General features: G+C 44.7%; 1 protein-coding gene across 5 annotated transcripts in view; it reads right to left on the minus strand.

Moving 5' to 3' along the window:
- Positions 1-6,380, minus strand: part of LOC138852565 (hexosaminidase D) — a 330,048-nt gene extending 323,668 nt beyond the window's left edge. For 3 of the 5 annotated variants that reach the window (XM_070084102.1, XM_070084100.1, XM_070084101.1), the window contains exon 1: positions 6,146-6,256. The gene's annotated coding sequence lies outside the window, so the exon portion shown is untranslated. Of the gene's footprint in view, positions 1-302; positions 1,627-6,145 lie in introns of those variants that run through there. The other 2 variants (XR_011391874.1, XM_070084103.1) reach the window with 2 other exon arrangements.
- Positions 6,381-6,755: the final 375 nt, after the last annotated feature.

The following is a 6,755-nucleotide window of genomic DNA, read 5'->3' on the forward strand; positions in this document are numbered from 1 at the left end:
GTCCAGTGGCTGTGCCCACCGGCTGTGCCCACCGGCTGTGTCCAGTGGCTGTGCCCATCTTCCACCTTCTGTACATCAACACCATAGTAGTTTACTATAATTTCGTAAAACATTCTTATTTTTACATTACGAAATTAAACGTACCATACCCCCGGCCGGGATTGAACCCGCGGTCATAGAGTCTCAAAACTCCAGCCCGTCGCGTTAGCCACTAGACTATGACCGCGGGTTCAATCCCGGCCGGGGGTATGGTTTGTTTGCAAGTCTAGTGGCTAACGCGACGGGCTGGAGTTTTGAGACTATGACCGCGGGTTCAATCCCGGCCGGGGGTATGGTTTGTTTGCAATCGTGTCATTACGATTTCTTGAGTCAGTGAAATTAAACGTATTCAGTGATTTAACCTCTAAGGTTGATACTATTATTGTTTTATCTATAATTCTTTTTTTACCCAAAGTCCAGAAAGTTTATCTCGTATAAACATCCAGCATCCTGTCATATCCGAAGCCCGAGTCCACTAAACACTACCAGCCAATGTTAGTCAAGACTCACTGAGCCTTCATAAACCCATGTACTCGTCTAATCTATTTTTAAAAGTTCAGAAAATTACTTGCTTTAAACAACGCTACGTGGCAGTTTGTTGCGCTCGTCATCAACTGTTGCTAAACCAGAGTTTATCATCCTCTGAGTCGGGTTTATGTAGAAAATGAAGCTACTGTTGCAAGTTTTGTTTGTTTTAGCGCCGCAGTCAAGCTCTTTTTTGTATTCCTGGTTTCTATGTATACAGTTTTATTACAACAGCTTTTAATTCTGAATAAAAAGGCAGAATACCGTGAGTTGAACAATACAAAAATAACCCGCACATATTCAAACTTATAATGACGGTTCGGTCCGATTTGGACCATTAACTTGGCACAATCTATGTGCAGGTTGTGTAACTAACTCTAGTTGTAGAGTGCGTTGAGTTCTCCTAATGTGTCATAGAAAGTGTGAGTCAAGTGTTGCTAATCTGTTTGTTAGAGTATGAGTTGGGTGCTCTTACCTTCGCAAAGATAAAGATAGCAGATAAGATACCTGATACACAGGGTTAACCTGATTCATGCTTCTCCGTATGTTTCTCAGTGCATACCTGTGACCGGTTTCGAGGTTATTCTGCCCTAAAAGCCCCGGTCTCAGACCAGTTCTCCCGATTCACCAGGTCAACTAGGCTGTTGCTGCTAGCCACCCGCAGCCCCACATAGCCATCACACCTTGGCTCATCAGGCAACTTTTCAATGTTTACTCTGCAAAAGGAGACCACAATAGCGCCGCATAACTTACATCAGTGTTAGACGACGATGATCCTCTCACCCGCTATGTACGCTCGGTGTGTTAAGTTCATCAGTCTTCATGGACTTAACACATCGACTCCAAGCTGAGGGACTGATTACCTCTAACTCTTCATCTTCCACCGTTCTTCTCTGTATTAGACGGAAGAAGCGACTGGATGGCAAAACGTTTCCTCAATCAAGATTCCCAAATGTTGCACAAGCGTCTCATTCTTCAACTTGTCATTTTTTTAAACCATTTACATCACAACTACAGGAAGCCTCATAACGCAGCTCTACTAAAATCTTGACATTTCCCTCACTGAAAAAAAAACAAGAAATAAGTATAGTTTTCCATAACTGTGCACCGCTACCTAGGCTTTTATATACTTTTATGGGTTTCGTGAGTTTTCCCTCTCCCGCAGCCCGGCCCTAGACCAGGTGATCTGGTGCTTGTCTGGTCAGCCAGGCTCTTGCTGCTGGCGGTCCTGGGCAAGGCTTAGCTGGTGCTTGCCTTCTCAGTCAGGCTGTTTACCTGGAGTTTACCTGGAGAGAGTTCCGGGGGTCAACGCCCCCGCGGCCCGGTCTGTGACCAGACTTTTTCGCACCCAAGCTCTGTATTTAGTTCACAGGTGCCCCGCAGGTGCTGTTTTCACAGCACCTCACATTAATACACATGTCGTCGTCCACATCATCTAATGCAAGTCATCCTGGGTGTTGTCATCATAATTAGTTGTCGGGCTTGTGTTGATGTTTGCTTTCTCAGCTGCTGATGTAAACTGTGAACAACGGGGCCAACAATGACCCCTGTGGTACGTCACTTGATGTAGATTGAGAACAACAACGGGGCCAACACTGACCCCTGTGGTACGTCACTTGATGTAGATTGAGAACAACGAGGTCAACACTGACCGTGGTACGTCACTTGATGTAGATTGTGAACATCAATAGGGCCAACACTGACCCCTGTGGTACGCCACTTAAATGGAACCTCATTCTCTTATCTCCCGTTTTTGAAAACCGTGAGGTAACAGGACACGTTGTATATCAAACTATATTACGAGGTTTCACTCTGATAACTTGATAAAGCTCTACACGACGAAGCGTTGTCTTAAAAGCTGCGTGTTCTGCACTGTCTTCACAATAGTGGGCAGTGCAGAACCATCACTTAACCACACTGTCAACCCACGAGATAACCCAACCCACTGTTCTGTCGACCCACGAGATAACCCAACCCACGTGATAACCCAACTAACTGTGCTGTCAACCAACAAGAGAACCCAACCCAATTTCAATCCACGAGAGAACCCAACCCACTATTAACCTACAAGATAACCCAACCCACAAGATAACCCAACGCACTGTGCTGACAACCCACTGTGCTCTCGACCCACGAGACCCCGAACTGTTTTGTCACTTTCCAGACCCTTTCGTGTTACTTTGATAATTAAGGATTCTAAAGTGTACATATACAACGATGTTCTCTTCGTCACTGACCGCCACTTCAGCTAGACTGTGATGGCAATGTGTACCGGTGGGCCGCCAACAGCAACAGCCTAGCCAGTGTGAAATTAACTGGGAAGCCTGGCTCGAAACAGGTCACAGGTAAATCCTGTGTTAGTAAATTGTGGTCTGCCTCTCAGTGTATTGCACACTGTGATGTGCCTCTGTGTAGGAACACTGTTGTACCTCTCTGATGCACACTGTGTACCTCTGTGCATGCATGCACACACACACAGGTGTATGCGTATATGTACTGAGGTCTATGTGTACAAGTTGAAAGTTAAGACACATGTGCAACATCTGGTTATCTTTATTGTTGTCGTTTCGCCCATCCAGTGGCTTTATGAAAACAGCTTTTAGGACATAATTAGAAGACAGTAGAACTATATACAAAAGATGAGGTAATCAGTCCCTTAGCCTTGGAGTTGGTGTGGAGAGCACCGTAGTTGTAGAGTCTGGAGCACAGGCAAGGAGACCGGCGTTTATATAGGCGTCAGTGGATAGGGACGTGTAGCAGACGAGGGCATAGTCACTGGTAGGCGGGATTACCCAGTGGAAGTAGGTCATACCCAAAGGGACGGTTGTAGTAGCCGTGAAAAAGGTCATGCAGATGTCCTCTGAACCAAGATTCCATGATGTTGCAGTGTTTGACAAGTTGTGCAAGAAAGGTATACAATACCGACAAGATGAAAGTTAAGACACATGTGCAACATCTGTCTTAACTTTCATCTTGTCGGTATTGTATACCTTTCTTGCACAACTTACGTGTATATACTGAGGTATAGTGTATATATATACTGAGGTATAGTGTATATACACTGAGGTATAGTGTATATACACTGAGGTATAGTGTATATATACACTGAGGTGTGTATATACATTTATGTGTATCGGTTTACATACTCTGACGTTTAAATGTACATATACGCGTGTGTATATGTGTAATACTGTCACGTATCTTTGTATACACTGGCGCGCGTGCGTGCCTGTATACACACTTTCAATACACTCTGAAAAACACTTCTCCGACCACAGCTTAAGCTTCTCCAAGACATCCTGAGGCTCAATATCCCTTTAAGAGCTGAAAAAAAGTATGAATGCCGACACGTGTGCGACTATGATACAAAACCGGCATTAGGACATTTATTAAGAACGTTTTGCCCTTCTCTTAACGTCATAACAGAATTTTGATATTCTCTTCCGTCAGCCAATTGCGTCACTGCTTTATCCCGTTGTCAAACTCATCAATGTAAATTATGAACCGCATGGGGTCCGAAATTGATCCTTGTGGAACGCCACACGTGGTTGGTCCCTATGTTAATTTCACCCCCATTTATGCAAACTCTTTCCTGCTTATCGGTCAGCCATGATTCGATCCATGAGCGACTATCTTCATGGATACCATGAGCTGCCACTTCCTTTAACACTGAATATTAAGACATGTGCAACAGCTGGGTATCTTTACTGATAAACGTTTCATCTCCACAGTAGTAGGTTTCTTCAGTCAAATACAAAAGGAGTAGTAATGAAATAAAGATGCAATCAGTCCATCAACCAAGATTAGACTGATATCTACTGCTCCCTTTGTATTTGACTGAAGAAACCTACTGTGTAGGCGAAACGTTTCAAAAATATGGATACCCAACTGCTGCAGATATAAAGTAAAAGGACACAAGTGCAACTAATGTGACATTTATTGTGGCAACGTTTCGCTCTCCAGGAGCTTTATCAAGCCATTACTGATAAAGCTCCTGGAGAGCGAAACGTTGCCACAATAAATGTCACATTAGTTGCACTTGTGTCCTTTTACTTTACATATTGTCGGTAATTCTACCAACTTTATTACATGCTGCAGATGTGTCTTAATCTTCAACTTGTCGGTATTTTATACCATTTTTCAACAATCCTTTAATATTCTTCTGTGTGGGACTCTGTTAAAAGCCTTACTGAAATCAAAGCAAGATCATGGTCCAATGTCTGAAATGACTTGCTGAAGAAAGTCAGTATATTTGCGAGGCAGGAACCTCTTGGGAGGCCACATTATCACTCGGTTATGTACATAAGAGATTTATGCAACGTTAGGACACGTTTTTCTGGAAACATTTCTCTCACCAGCGGCCTCTTCAGTCTAACAGACAAAAAATGGCCCTCTTCAATCCAATATACAAATGGAAGAAATATATAGTAACGTAGTCTGCACAGATGTGGGCGAAACGTTCCCATAATAAAGTGACTTAGCGGTGCACGTCTCTCTCATACATTTGTGTCATATATACGTGGTTTGTAACACTCAAATTATGCTTATTACAGTGGTTTTAACTTAACCTGTTATTATTATTCTAAGCACTGTCTTATTAATGAAGTCAGGCTAACGAGAGGCTGGAGTACCTCTCAGAGCCTAGCTCCACTACCCATGATCAAGAACCCTTCAATATGGAAGCAGGTCCTTGATCAATACTAGCCCTTCACCAGCTTGGAGACAGGTCCTTTAGTACCCTCGATCAAGAGCCCTTCACCAACATGGAGGTAGGTCCTTCAGTACTTTTAATCAAGAGTCCTCCACCAACATGCAGGTCCTTCAGTACCCAAAATCAAGAGCCCTCCGCCAACATGCAGGTCCTTCAGTACCCAAAATCAAGAGCCCTCCACAAAAATGCAGGTCCTTCAGTACCCAAAATCAAGAGCCCTCCACAAAAATGCAGGTCCTTCGGTACCCAAAATCAAGAGCCCTCCACCAACATGCATGTCCTTCAGTACCCAAAATCAAGAGCCCTCCACCAACATGCAGGTCCTTCAGTACCCAAAATCAAGAGCCCTCCACAAAAATGCAGGTCCTTCGGTACCCAAAATCAAGAGCCCTCCACCAACATGCAGGTCCTTCAGTACCCAAAATCAAGAGCCCTCCACCCAAATGCTGGTCCTTCAGTACCCTTGATCAAGAGCCCTTCACCAACATAAAGGAGTCAGGTTCCTTGAAGGTCTGGCCAGGGTGAGGGAAGCAACACAGACCTGGCCACCACCACCACCAAGACTGACCAATGCCTCTTCAAGACTCCACACACTCCTTCAGCAGCCTCAGCGGTGTCCTCAGCAGGTGTGTGGCACCAGCACATGCCTACTGAGGGTGGGCATCTCACCAGTAACCTTGTTGGACCTGCGCCAGCTCCAGGTCTTTGATGATTCTTACTGTTTGAGAATATATGTTTTGCCCAGATCTTAGCGTACCAAGCTAACTTCAATGTCAAAGCACTTTCGATAGCAATTCTGAGCGACAGCTTCGTCGTTAGGCTCATATTTTAGGATAATTCAAGTGGCAGGAATAGGTGAGGTATACTTACGGTGGTTATAGCTAAAGTGAAAGTATAAACACAAGAAAGTTCTCCCCTGGCCAGCTACACCACCCAACTCTCACGAGCACCAGGCGAACACTAAACATGTTGTATGAGCCCGCATCCCGCCGCACACGGCAGACAGCTCGCCCATGACGTCACATCTCCCTCACCAATGAGCACCGTGCTCACTCATGACGTCACAACTCCTCAACTAATGAGCGCCGCTCTCGGTCAAAACAAACCTGACGTCATCGACGGCAGATCAATCACGAAGGACCAAAAGGGAATTTTTCCGCTGTCACTTCTTCAGTGCCAGTAATGAACTTAGGGGGGGCCTTTGATGTAGGTAATGACGTCACGATCAAATTTACCTCAAGAGGAAAACACATCTAACCTCAGCTTAAGAGGATTTACAACTGGAAATATGCCGCTAAAATAATAGATAAACAGGAGTGCTCATTTGGGACTACCATCGTTCAGAGCGTCGCCACACAGCTAAAACATCTTAGTCAAACAGTAACACAAACGTTTAAACAAGGAGACCTCAGCTGTTGTATCCGAGAACGGGGCAGAGTGTGGAGGGCAGTTTGGCAAGCAACTAGGGTGGCATAGCACA

The sequence above is a fragment of the Cherax quadricarinatus genome, chromosome 11, assembly GCF_038502225.1.
Source record: "Cherax quadricarinatus isolate ZL_2023a chromosome 11, ASM3850222v1, whole genome shotgun sequence".
Lineage (NCBI taxonomy): Eukaryota > Metazoa > Arthropoda > Malacostraca > Decapoda > Parastacidae > Cherax > Cherax quadricarinatus.